The sequence below is a fragment of the Myripristis murdjan genome, chromosome 14, assembly GCF_902150065.1.
Source record: "Myripristis murdjan chromosome 14, fMyrMur1.1, whole genome shotgun sequence".
In the NCBI taxonomy this organism is placed as follows: Eukaryota; Metazoa; Chordata; class Actinopteri; order Holocentriformes; family Holocentridae; genus Myripristis; species Myripristis murdjan.
In genome coordinates, this window is record NC_043993.1 from 1,859,922 (window position 1) to 1,874,934 (window position 15,013).

At 38.5% G+C, this 15,013-nt stretch overlaps 1 long non-coding RNA gene across 1 annotated transcript; it reads left to right on the forward strand.

The window, feature by feature from the left end:
* The first annotated feature begins 13,422 nt into the window (after positions 1-13,422).
* Positions 13,423-13,850, forward strand: LOC115372054 (uncharacterized). The gene is made up of 3 exons (XR_003929413.1): positions 13,423-13,530; positions 13,625-13,733; positions 13,826-13,850. It is a non-coding gene; the product is annotated as an uncharacterized LOC115372054 (long non-coding RNA).
* Positions 13,851-15,013: the final 1,163 nt, after the last annotated feature.

Here is a 15,013-nt window from a genome sequence, read left to right on the forward strand (position 1 = left end):
TAGTTTAGTTTGTTTCAAAGATCTGCATGAAATTAAACATCAGTAAAAGGAACCAAAGTCTCACATGTGATCAATTTGTAGATTTGTAGATTTATTTATTTTTAAAAGAAATGGGACAATACATGTTAATGCACATATATACATGTAAACATGTGAGATTATAGCCGTATGGCTAATTTCAATCTCTAGTCCCATTGGCAGGTTGGGAGGCATAATCAGTGTCTGACCTCAAAAATGCTCTTCTGGATGAACGGGCAAAAATTCCCACAGACACACTCTAAAATCTGGTAGAAAGCCTCCCAGAAGAGTGGAAGCTGTTGTAGCTGCAAAGGGAGACCAACTCCATATTAATGCCAATGGATTTAGAATGGGAGGTCATAAAAGCTCTTGTAGGTGTACTGTGTAGACGTACAGATACTTGTACAGAAAAGTGTATTTCCAGCAGCTATTGTAGAGTTTGATAGCAGAAACTTTTTCAGCAATCTAAAACATCAACAGTAAACATCAGGTTTTGGTGTCAGTCACTGAAGAACATAGAAAGGATGCCATGCTGCAACACGATAGGTTGTGTTTGGAGAAAGGGCCATGTTCTCAGTGCCCCCCAGTTTCTATCAACTAATTGCCTGGCTAGTTTTAATTATATACCCATTCAGCCACCTTTGATTGAAAACAAGCTCATGTCTTTTCTCTGTAGAAATGCATTCTGGGAAATGTAGAAATTACTGGCTGAGTAGAGGTAAATGAGGCAGCCACACACACCCATGCGTTAAGGCACAAATATACTCCCCCCTTTGTGTATACACACAGACACACACACACACACACACACACACACAGTATTTAGTAATTGCAAATCTTAGGTGATTCTAACAGCTTTCAGTAACACTAACACAAACACAAACACAGTCATACACACTCCATATGCTTTGGTTCGTGTGATTTTGTTGAGTCAACTAGCAGTCTGATTAATAATTCATGGTTTATGCAGTCAGTCATGTCATTTGTATTTAAAAGTGTTTCACTAATTGCCTCCTCCCATAGAGCTAATTATTTCTCCATTGTGCTGTGATCCTGTAATTCAAGATGTCGAGTCGCTGAAAGTCAGTGACTGTGCAGAATGACTGAGTGGGACAAGAAACAGGCAGCTCTCCTCTGCTGAGCACAAAAGAAATGTGGCTGTGTGTGTGTGTGTGTGTGTGTGTGTGTGTGTGTGTGTGTGCATGCGTGCGTGCGTGCGTGCGTGCGTGCGTGTGTGTGTGTGTCCGTGTGTGTGCGTGTGTATGCATACATACAGGTGCATATATGTGAGAGAGTGTGTATGTGTCTGTAATTTGAGTCACTGAGAGTTGTTTGAACAGACAAAATTCGCAGTGCAGCAGACATGAAAAAGAAGCAAATGTGTCACAGAAGGTGTGTGTGTAAGGAGATGTTCATGTATGTGTGTGTGTGTGTGTGTGTGTGTGAAAGAGAGATACCCTTTATATACGGCAAGTTGTTGTAGCCTAAAATGCCATCAACTTTATAAGTCACACTTATTCACTGGTAAAAACTCAAATTGAAGATATGAGCAATGACATTTTTATTAAAAAAAAAAAAAAAAAATCTGATCAAAATCAGATTGTCTGCAATTCATTTTTTACTCTTCATAATATTGGTTCTGCATATCCACACAGGGATTTAGACTAGTTTCATTAATTCCACATGTCAATAGTCATATTCTGACTAGTTGTTATTCTACTTCTAAGTAGAATCAAAGTATGAACTCATTTTGCTTTTGATTGCAAGTAACACATGTTTACTTTTATGGAAAAGTTCCATACTGTAGCTTTAAGAGAATAAACTTGACTATAAGTCCGTGTAAATGCACAGTATGTCTAAACCAGCTTTAGGGCATCAAGCTGAGGATGTGTGTTTTAACTTTCTGTGCCAGGAGAGCAGTTTGACCCAGGTCTCAACGTTCATCAGTCTCAGGTTTGTTCTGCACCATCGACCCACCCTGGTTGCCAGGCTGAGGTGAAAGGGTAAAAAGGATGTGTCTATAACCTGCCATGGCAGTGAAATTCTCCTCACAGGGCTGCTGAGCACGAAACACAAGAGAGCAGATTTTCCTTGTGTAGTGTAAACTTGCAGCTCTCAGCAGCACTTTTAACTTTTCATGCTGGAAGTTTTCCTGAGAGCTTGCCTGAAAAATAGCAGAAAATAGTTTGAATTGAATCTTAAATCCATCCTATTCTTTCATAAAGAGCTTTGAAGAAAACATGGAGGGGGGGCGCTCATAAGCTCTGTGTGCTTATGAGCGCCCCACCTCGGACAGATGGCTGCAGACTCCAGCGGTCATCTGCTGAGATGTTGTGACACATGGAGCCAAAACTCAATCACTCGGACTGACTGCACTGCGGCCGGGACACACAGCCTCAAACAGAGTGACACAGCCTGTTCTGCTGAGGTGAAAGTAGAAACAGGCAGATATGGTCTGGTATTATCAGATTATTATCAGATATTAGCTCTTCACAGATATATTAATACTGATGCATATGTTGGCCGATATGCAAAAAGAGACAAAATATTGCAGAAAAAAAAAATGTAATAACTGAAAAGTTTGACCACCAGACTCCACTGTTAATAATACTTTTTACAGCAGGGCAGCAAATGGCAGCTGAGCAGCTGGTGCTGCAGATTGTATTAAGACGTTAACAAGATTAATACTGAAATGTAAATGATCAGGCCTCCAATATATATCTTTATTATAACTATCCAATTATTAAATTTGAGGATTGAGTGCTACTAATGTGTGTCTTTTAGTCCGAAATATCAGTTATGGTACTGCCCCAAATCACCAGGTTTTTCTAGGCTCTACAAAAAGTAAGCAGAAGACCAGATGCTTTCCTCAGGCACGACACGTCACACAGATTACAGACACAGATTGCAGATTGCAAAATGGAGGGGAAAAAAAAGTAAATCAGATGAAGTTTTAATATCTTGTGTGGGGAAACTGGGCCACTGCAACAGCAAAGACCAATAGGATTCAGAAAAAAAAAATCTATCTATCTATCTATAGATATAGATAGATATATAGATATCTAGATCTAGATCTAGATATATAGATATAAATATATGTAGAATATAAAGAGGAATATGGGAGATGAGAGACATATAGTCCTGCAGGAAGATGGGCTTCCTCCTACTGCCACTCTTTTAAATGCCTGCAATATAAAAGGGTAGCTCATGTTGTGGTTGGTAGGCAGACATCTTGACACTCTCCCATGTTTGCCCTGTGCTGTCTTTCTGTTTGAGGTCAGCCCGACAACCAAAGTGTGTAACAGGCCCACTGGTCCAATGGTCTGAGTCCAGTGAGCACCAAAACAAGTCCCCCCCCCGACACTATTTTGCAAGATACCGTTGCATCGTGTGCTTAGTGCTGCCCATGACAACTGTGATAGGTTTAATGATATACAAACAAGCCAGTTTTTTTTTTCTTTTTTTTTTTTTTCTTTTTTTTCGCTATAGCAGCATGATCATTGGCTCAGCCAGACTTCTTTCCAGCGCAGTGCTAAGATTAGTCTGGCTATGCGAGAGCAGAGGTAAGCTGAAATGCAGCAGTATACATTTAGTTCTGAATAGATTTTCCTGTGACCTATTCTCTTTCTATCTCTGTTTCTCTGGTAGAGTGTCCTGGTTTTGAGCTCATTTCAGGTGCCAGGCTGAGTGAGTGCTGGGTTGCGCACCTTTGAGCTGGGTTACTGCTTTGGGTGCTAATACCTGAATCAGCTCTTGGAAAGTAGGGTGCTTTGAAGCACCTGAGGTATCATTTCACTTTATGGAAATGCGTGTTTAGGATGGTTTTGGCAATGTCTGTCAGGTCCTTGCCACTGCTCTTTTGCCTTTTGTCTGTCTGTTTTGCTATTTTAGTGCATTACCTTGATTTGTTAGTGTGTTTATCCATGTAGAGTCTGTAATAAATCCCTGACTGGTGTGTTTTAAGCCACTTCCTCTGTACACAGTGAGTGTATGCACTGAACACTTTTGAAATATTTTTGTGGTATTACTTGATATATAATAAACCAGCGTACAGAATGTGCAAAAATTAGTGTCCTATTCACACAAAAAGGTTGACAGAGGGCCATACATTTGCACACATTGCACTTTATCAAATCTATCGACATTACAGATGTAATTTTTGCAGCCACAAAATTCAGCTTTGGATGTGTGTATGCTGTCCACCTTATCAAAAACTCCAGATGGAGGCACCGTCTGTCCAGAAAAGTGACTGCAGAATGAGCTTCTACAACCACAGATATCCAGTGGAACAAGCATGGCACAAGGGCTAAAATCTGGTTTTACCTTTTATTTACAGAGGTCCTGCAGTGGCACTAGAAATCTGTGCAGCCACATCTGCTCCATCAAGGAGGCCTGGTGTGAGCTGGCTATGCACAAAGAAAGTCTAAATATAAAACAACCAGGCAAGGAAAAAATGCACATACATGCATACATTTTAATAGTCTGACGTGGTAGATTTTGTTTCCAAATGGTGTATTTATTTATTTATTTATTTTTAGCTCTTGTTCTTTTGTTCTATGCTCTGATGCACCGCAGCTCTGATTTTTTTTAATTGCCTTTGATATGGAGCAATTAAAAATTCCATAGGCCTGAAGAGCAACAGCGCACATCAAATAGGCCTATTAGCTGTGCCATACTTCCAATTATATGATAACCTTTTAATAATTTGCATATTATATGCACTTACATCAATGCACTGCTTGTTAATTTGTTTTATTTAATTTGATTTTAATATCAAGTCCTTTAATTTGGAAATGGCTTGAGGTCTTAAGAGGTTGCCTATGTTGAATCAGGCTTAATAAAAATGAAGCTGCAGTAATAGATTCACACCTCATCAAAAACATAATATACCTTACAATTCAGAAATGTTGGGGAAACCCTCTTCACGGGGAACCTCAGCCTCACACATGAAGCTGCTTCAGAAACGTCAAACAAGATCTCTGGTGCATATTGTAGCCGAATAAGCACACATAACCAGATCTGTGTGTAAAACTGTAAAGGCCATAACAGACAACAAGCAGAGTGGACGACGTTCCACGTGGATGACAGTGCGGGTGGCTCGTGGATGTGAAGCTTTCCCACCGCGAATCTATTTTTTCCTCCATCTACTGCAGAAAGCCACCAAAAAACACAACAAAGCACATCAACACTGCAGATTGTGCAGCTTTTTAATATAGTTTACCCTACTAAACTTTTGAGTTAACTCTACTGTGTACACGCATAGCCAGATTAATAGGAGTAGTTTACATGGTTAATTATGAAAAATAAATAAATAAATAAACCTATCAATAAAGTTAATACCTATATACCAATAATGTCAAGTTATTACATACAGTCCAACTTTTAATAAATGTTATCTACAGTACAGCCTATGGCATTTAAACAGTCCAAAAACTGACATTTCTGGGGAACAGCTAGTCCACTCAAAACTGTTACAAGTACTGCTGGTATGAATACACGTTGACAGCACAAGCATGACCATCACTGTTCTGCTGCCTGTGTTTTCATATCAAAAAACACTGGATTATGAAACCTTGGAGATCCACAGGCAACCATTTGATTGGCCTGGACTTTGAAGGCACATGCCCCAGAAATAGCACCTCTGCTTTGTTATTTTGTCCAAGCAGACATTGCTGACAATAAAAATAAAAAATAAAATTGTATGTATATACATATGTATGAAAAATTTGGTTTGCCTTATTTTTGTCAGAAATTTGCTTTTGACATGAAATTGACTCAGTGAAGCCTACAGCTTCTTAGCTTGAAGACTTTTCTCCAAAAAAGGGATGTAATGGCCGTGTCTGTTGACACTTCTGGTGTTAGCATTTACTTTACTATGTTGTTTTACTTATGTTACTGTTATTATTTGGGCAATCTCTGGAACAAGAATTTCCAGTAACACCTCACAATACTGGTGCACTAATATGCATTCATTAACTACTGCAGAGATCATCATGAGTTATTATGACCCACGAAGACAAAGCCATACATTAATGTTTCCTGTGTCAGCAACTAATAAAGAATCTATTTGATTAACAGTCTGAGTCATATATGACTTGCTATCGATTAAGTCTTCATGGCCATCATGGATTAAATCTAGCATTAATTAATACTGTGAATTTATTTGTCAATTATTATTGTTTGCTCGGCCTATAACATCTATCAAGACAACAAACAACGGTTTGGTCTGGTCAGGGTCCTCTATAGGTCAACACAATTTCAACACAATGTTAGGCACCATCAGTTACTGTGCAGTCCAGGGGAAAACAATTGCTAAGTTATTTTTGCAATGACTTATCTCTTCAAACTGTGGTGTAGCAATGCCTCTTAGAGCCATCATCAAAGCTGACCACAATCAGATGTGATTCTGATAATAGATATTGGATGGTTCCCGTGGTTTCATTTTTTTTTTCTCTCTCTCTTTTGGCCAATTGTGATACAAAAAATACACCAAAAAAAAAAAAAAAATCTGTGGCTGCTTTTTAATAGTATTAAAGTTAAGTTAAAGGTTTTTTTTTTTTTTTTTTTTTTTTTTTTTTCTGAGGAAAAGGCCTCCAAGACACTTGAAGTGAATAACAAATGCAAATATGTTTAAATTCACTGATAAAATGAAAGAAAGAAAAGAAAGTGTTCTCTAAATGTAATCCTCCTTTGAAAAGGCCATGTGTCACATTTGCCATTTTTAAGACTTTCCTATTCAATGTAACATGAATAAACTGTATCTGTTTGGGCTGTTGGGTCATATGGGCTTGGCTTAATATATGAGTTTTTAATGGGCCTCTTGTATTGCTTGAAAAATTGGGCATTTTTTTCTCATTCGTACATATAAAGAACAGTAATTCATTTCTGGCAGTCATTCTACTGCCAGCATGCAGGGGCAGGCAATCTGTGTCTGCCTGTCTGCAGCCTTTTCATCCTATTTCTTTAACATTTTTTCAAGGCCACTGTGGTGGTGTACAAGGGCAAAATTATAAATATTGTGTCACTATCCAAATACTTATGGACCTAACTGTAAAATCCAGCAGCTAGCCATGCAGTCTGTCTTTACAAACATTAATGAAAGAATGTCTCGTTCTAAAGAGCTCACTGAATTCCAGCATGGTGCTGTAATAGTAATGGAATAGGATGCCACTGCTGCAACAAGTCAGCTGGTGAAGTTTCTTCTCTCCTAGATATTCCACCATCAGCTGGAAGTGGGATTATTGCAAAGTGGAAGTGTTTCAAAACTAGACCTGTGTTGAAAAGATCAACCCTCCGATTTTGAATCGATCTTCATTTAAATTCCGATGGATCGATCTGTACGCCCAAAGATCGATCTTTTAATCTATCTATCTATCTATGTATATATATATATATATATATATATATATATATATATATATATATATGTATATACTATGCTGTTTTTGTGTGGAATATGAACCTATGTCTGGGGAAAATTACATGGAGGGAAGCAAATCTGGGTGGCACAACCCCTCCAGTCGTTTCACCTGCACCTGCACCACCAAAAAAAACATTACAACACCTGCACCAGCACCGTACGAGTCCAAAAGGCAAAGAAACTTTCCAGCTACAGCAGTGCACTGACATAGATTGTGTAACAAAGCAAGAGTTGCCACTCCGCTCTATTTTCACTGGCTAACAGCAGCACACTGGCTTAGCTTGTCTATTGAGAGAAGTGGTATCACTTTTTTTTTGTTTTTTTTTTGACTTATCTATGTTATCACATGCATACCCCTGCTCATTCATTGGTAGTTGAATAGTTAGGTCTGTTTGATAAGTAATTTACATTTTTAAAACAAATAATAATTTAACATACTGTTAAATTATTTAACAAAGTCCAAGTGGAATAGCAAATATTTCAAATAATTTTAGACATGGCAGTGCAGGATAAAAAAAAGCAAACCCAGGGTTAAAAGACTGTGAAAAACCTACAAAACCTGTAAAAGCTTGTAAAAAGGACCATAAAATTGTAAATAAATAAATAAATAAATAAAAAATGATAAACGAATAAAATAATGTCACATATATGTTGCTGCTAGAACACCACAAAAATAATCTTAAAATGCAAGTGCTGGGACTCAGACAGCTCTTTTATTTAGAATATACATCTGGCACTCAGGAAGAAACTGCTGCTAAAACGGCTCATAGAACATTTAATTGTCAAGCATTTCATTACTTCAGAGACTACGAAGCAGAAGGTCCTCATGCACACCTGAATAGTGGGTGCTCGGAGAATGGCAGAAATTTACAAATAAAGGTAACACTCCTGCACACCATCAGCACTATAAGATTTTATTGATGCAATGTTTTGGCACACTGGCTTTCCTCAGGCATAAGGAAGCTCAATGCACTGAAATGTTGCCTTCTGTGACTGCAATGCTGTATAGAAAAACCCTGTATACTTATATACTTCCCTCCAAGTACAGGACAAAGCACACTATTATTTTAAGATGTTGCACTGGTCAGCCTCACAAAACAAACTTGGATCTAGCACTAATTTTTATACTTTTTTTTTTTTTTTGGCCTCTTGCAGTGGTTTCAATTCTGTAGGACAAATGCAGAAATCTTCTTTTTCCTCAATGTGGTGAGTGTTGGATGAAAAAAACACTTGTAAAATTAAAATGTGAGTGATCCTCTGTAGTTCAAGGGGTAGAACATGATGGTGCTAACTAGGGTTGAACCGGATACTCGGCTGAAACAAGTATCCGTTACAGATAAAGCACTTTTGACGAATACGAGTATGATCCGAGTAATATGAGTCAATATCCGTGCTCGTGATGAATGAAAATTCTCACTGGGTAGCTGACTGTGTCCACGCTCTGTGATAGGCCAGTCACACACAGCGCCCCTCCCCTACACACACACAGTTCACTGCAGCTGAGCCGCTCACACACACACACGCACACACACACACACACACACACACACACACACAGTGACCTTTCTGAGTGATAACTCTCCCTGACAAGAACATCAGGTAGTAAAAAAAAAAAAAAAAAAAAAACAGTAAAACTCTTCTTCATTGCATTTTACTTAGTACTTCATAATTGCCTACTGCATGCATTCATTGATGCACTTAAGAATATTCATGTTCTGTGTTTATGAAAAACTTGTTTACTATTGTGATCAAAAACATTGATCTGAAGCTCAATTCTGAGGCTGTTCTGTAAATAGTTTTCCAATAAACATTAAATATAGCAACTTCTGATAAACCCGTATCAATTTCAGGCTTAAAATAACATACCGGTTAAGCCCCACCCGTTTCCACCCAAACTCCACCCACTTCCGTTTTAAGCACCACCCATTTCCAGTTCAGGCCCCACCCGCTGTGAGTACAGATACGGATACAGATAATGTAGATGGTTGAACAGATACACATACAGATACACATACAGATACAGATAGTGTTGGACTTGCTCAGCCCTAGTGCTAACACCATCAGGACTGGAAATTTGCTCAATCCCACTGATTAACCTTAAGGGAGAAATAGCGAAGGAACAAAGTGGTTACCCTCTGAGAAAAAAAAGGCAGGATTTCACGCGCGCCTTAAGAGACTTCCACTCATAACAGTTCCTCTTGTTTTGTTGAAACTGACAGCTAAAAATGACATTTCAAGCACTGTGAAACACAATGCACTTAGATTTGAAACAGGCTCTCTGCTACACGTTAAGAGATACCCCATTTTTAGAAGCACAACAACAGGGCTAGACGTTCAGCAGTAGGTTTTACCAGCGTCCAACATCCTCCCAGCGGCCTCAGTGAACTTGGCAGACAGGGTAATGCTTAGCATCACCTGCCAAAAAAGCCCAGACCCAGTTTTGGTACCCACAGTGGGCCTCATTAAGCTATCTTTTCCTCGCATTGTCTGCAGCGTGAACTCTGAGGCGGTTATACAAAGATTATCAAAAATAAGGAGCACGCATGCCAGACCTTTGTAAAATTCTACAATGGAGCTGAAATGCTGAATGCTTTCCAAGAATGCTTTTGAATTTTCTAGCTACATGTCTAGCTACATGAGGGATATTTAGTTGATGCTGAGTTTTGTTTACAGCCAGTTCTAGCTCACGGCTGAATTATTGACATGGATCCTGCCTCCTGCTAAATAGATATAGCTGCTCTAGCTCTGTGAGCACTGGTGATTTGAATGGACCTCAACTAACATAAAGAACTAAAGTGGTCCTTGATGGGACAGTACTGAATCTGGTCTGGAACTGGCCTGGGCCATAATTTAGGCATCGATGGGCTAGATTTCCTAGGCTTGGAGTGGATTTGAACCATAGACTGTTTAAAATAAATGGACATGGTTGTTGTGACATCACCCATTAATTTACAAGCTGCCTTTCTGTTTATGACTGTCGCCATCTTGTAATATCTTGGAGCCGGTGTCCTGACAAATAGAGCTACCTCTCAGAATGACCTACCAACACGATGTGCGCATGTGCAGAGCGAAAAAAATGTAAAAAAAAATTTCAGAGGACACGCCCATAATTTTGAGCTACCCGTCGTGATCTTCATCTATGGTGACGGTTGGAAGTGCGGTCTTTGACAGGTAGGGGAGAGTGGGGTAAATAGTGCCAATTTTTACTTAAAGTGCCTTTAAAGCGAGGGGATTACAGTAATGCCTCCAACTAAAATATGCACATATAGTTTAAGATGTTGTGCATCCCTGGGAACAATCACTTTGGATCTTATATAAACTGTTTGAGAAATATAGCTTTTGAAAAAAAAGTGGTTTTGTGGCACAACTTGCCCCCAGTGCGGGGTAAATTGTGCCATTAGAGAGAATAGACTGGGGTAAATTGTGCCATTGATAATTGAAGTAAAACAGATCATTTTAATCTCACAAATGATAATGCTATATAAAAACAAAACAAATTCAATACAAAATTATTTATTTAACATTTATTTATTATTTTAACAAGATCACAGGCCACTTTTCTATAACAAGGCCTAGCGCCACATGAACACATACCCAGAACAAAATAAAAATTCCAAAATGAGCACCTGAAAATCATCTTCATCTGAATCTGATTAGTTTTAGTGATCATATGTAAGAAGACAATGTATAATAACAGTATAATACAATAAAGTAATATATAGTATATAATCACAAGTTGTGTCACTGGCACAATTTACCCCAAGGCCCTTTGGCACAAATTACCCCAAGCCCACCATTTTGAAAAAAAAACCGTCCCCCAGCTGTTTTGAGCTAACATCATGCTAACTGTATAGACTCATGGTGTAGCTTACTAAAGTACTAAAACCTGTGTGAACTGTTTTCAAAGTTTTCTATAATTGTTCAGACACAGCAATCAAAAAACCTTGATCATAGAAATTTTACTTTGGAGGACAAAAAAATGTTTTTTGAACTGAAATGTGGTTACCTCTCAAGCCATGTGTCTCCCTTCTTTGCAGGATGAGTGAAATGGATGCCTCTTCAAAAATATGTGGTCACATGACCAACTTCTTCTATGGTTTTCTAGATAACAGGGGTGGCACTACTTGCCCCTTGGCACAAATTACCCCACTCTCCCCTAAATGAAATTAAATTAGTGTAGATTATGTTATCTCTAAAATTAGCAAGATAAAAAAAATCGAAAATATCTTATTTTTCAGGTGTATCAAATAGTTTATGACAAGTAAACTAACTGTTTGGGTGCATGGAAATAACATATTATAAGCATGTTTTAGCTGGTGCAGATGGAGCTAACGTTAATTAGAAATACTTTATATGCAGTTAACTATATATATATATTTTTTTTGCTATGAAGATATCACTCTCATACAGTTCCTTACGTTAGGCTTTCTTACCGAGTTTTGCTAGTATCTTGCACTCTTTGATTACAAGAAAGCTGCACAGTTCGGATAGAGTTAGCCTAATATGCTCCACGAGGACATTGCTAAAATGCTAACGTTAGCTAGGTAAGGGGCTAATTCACAAATAACGATGATAGCAGCACGAATTTAACAAACACCTGCACATTAATAAAAATCTGCATTTTGTATTTATACTGTTCGCTGAGTACTGCTTTGAGGCAGAGAAACCATTTCTACTGGCAGAATACATTTATTTTATCGACTTTTTTTTAGTCTGTCTTTATTGATTTATTCATTTTGATTGTGAATTCATTATTTGATAACCCGCAATATGATTATAGTGTCTTAGAGTGTTTTAACACAATTGGATCTCTGGATTTTTCAGTCTCATATGTGATAAATGTGATAAACAATGTAAAATATAAATGTATTTGAAGTATATCTTGCTAACAGACAGACTCCCTCACTTTAATTTTATCCAATAAATGAAGAAAGTTGTTAATGAAAACAAATAAAATATAAATCTTGGGGAGTGATACACTTGAGTTGAAGTGTGTGTGTGTACACACACACACACACACACACACACACAGCTGAGGGGCGTTGTAAAATCACTGTAACCCACGGCTTCAAGGGGCTTATTGCTCGGGGCTGCCATAAAAAATAGAAAACACATGGCTACTGCAGTTAATGCAGAACAACTTCTGTTTAGACAGTAACTTTAAACTTCGTTCGTTTTTCTTCTTGTTTTGCGTCGTCTTCTTCGTCTTCTTCTCTCACACAAAAAACACCTGTGCATCTGCAATAATAGTCCCCGGTAACTGACTTCCGTTTTGGCTTTTTTGTTTGCATCTTTGCTTTTTTATTTCCAATGCAGCGTTTTTCTATATCTATGTGTATCTATGTGTATATCTATCTTTCTATCTATCTATCTATCTATAGATAGATATTTAGATAGATAGAAGACACACACACACACACACACGTACTTCAGTCGTATCATATGCCATATTAACCTTTAGTTAGAACTTCGTGTCATGTAATATGGTAGCTAGATTTAGTGTGTATGTCCATACAATTTTTCTGACATCACTACTCCATTGTTTTAATCATACTCATATTCCAGTACAGGCAAACATGGAGGAGAAGTATGACAACGTGAGAAATATTCTCACGTCTGGTCAGTATCCCTCTGGATACACCAAAACACAGAGGCAAACATTAAGGAGATATGCCTCCAAATTCAGAGTTTCTGGTCAGTAATAAAAAGTTGGAAATATTTTTTTCCATATAAATACATAAAAACAAGAAGTAACATAGCTTTATTTTTTTTCTTGATGCAGATGGGGAACTTTTTTATGGACGGAGGAAGGCTGTGAAGTTAAAAGCAGACTGCAAAGTGCTGTTCTCTGAATTTCACAGCAGCCCTATTGGTGGGCATAGTGGGATTTTTAAAACCAGAAATGGCCTGTTTAATTATGTCATCTAATCGTTTCATTTTTCTCACTTTTTATACCAATTATAATGTTAAATATTTTTAGGAACTTCTTAAGGATGAGACAGCACCAACTGAGCAGCGCACAATGGCCAACAGAAACACTGGGGCATGAGCTGCAGGTGGATGGGAGCAGTTGCGGTGTCCTTATTTTAAATGTAAGACTGACAATTTAGAAACAATTATTATGTTAGGTGTATGATAATGGTATTTACAGTTTTTAGTAAGTCTGGAGTGGTGCATTTTTTTCAGGTTCTGGATGAATACCTGAAGTCGGGTTCGATTATGGAAGTAAAGACTGATCCTGCATCTGTGCAAGCTGCCAGACGACATATTGCCTGCAAGCTCATTGAAAATGGTGGTAGGTCTTCAACCTTACAGGATATATCAACACTATTTATGTTTTTTCATTTTCTCTATTGAGAAATGTCTGACCCCTGTTATTCTCCTCAGGTGCAGTGTGACATATGGGCACATCAACAACTTGCAAACATGCAAAAAATAAATTAAAAAAAAAAAAAAATGAGAAAATTGGTGTGCTTGTGATAAAGCAAATAATAATGAAAAGAGTAAAGTTGAGTAAAGTAAAGTTGATAAATGTGTAAAGTTGATAAATGTGCTGGTTGCTCATTATAAAATAGTCTACTTTGAACATGATTATAGTACCCTGACAGAATGTGCTACTCTACTTATAACCACATTTACAGGGTTGCCAACTCTCACGCATTGGCCGTGACAGTCACGCATTCAGCCTCAATCTCACGCTCTCACACCAAATCTGACTTGTTCTCTATTGTAAATTTTTCCACTCCATCCGGTCAGGTGTGCTGGATCTGGTTGATTATTATTATTAGTTGATTATTGATTGTGCAATGCCACGACTCGCAGTTAATCGCGCTGCGCGCATTAAACTATTTTGCGGAAGCAGGAGGACGGCATGATTTATGTTGTATCCACGTTCGCACGCTGCGTGCATGACTGTGCATGTGCTCGTGCATGAGCGCCCGTACCATGAGCGCCCGTACCGTACTGGAGCACACCCCCTCCAACCGTGGTTAAGTTGATTTAATTAAACAGTCAAACGTTACTTTGGTGGTCCATAGATTAATTTTTAGCATGTGGATTGAAGTTTGCCTAGCCCATATAAATGCTCGGGAAATCGGGAAAAATAAGAGGTGTAGGCCAGTGTTTCCCAACCGGGGGTATGCGTACCCCTAGGGGTACGCAAGCACATTGCAGGGGGTACGTGAAAACATAGGCGGAAATCCCGGGGGTGTCGGGGGGGCCAAGACCCCTCCATCCATAAATTTTGAATAATATAGTAATATTCAATGAAAGTGCAATGCAAGCGGTGCTAATTATAAATGTAAAATAGTGGGTTTTTAAGTGTTAAAAAGTTATGACCCCCCCCATGCCTCACAGTGGTTTGGTCCGCATCCTGCTGCCGGCAGAGCGGCAACTCGGTAACTTTCAGTCCGTCAGCCTGAGAGGCAGCAGCCTGATGAGAACTAGCAAGAAAACCTCCTCAAGTGAAAGCCAGTGAGTCATTTATCACACCACTTGTTCACCAAGCACATGGTTGTAATATGAAAAGCGATATTTTCCCCCTGCTTGGTCCAAAACCTGCCTCTTTCAGCTCTC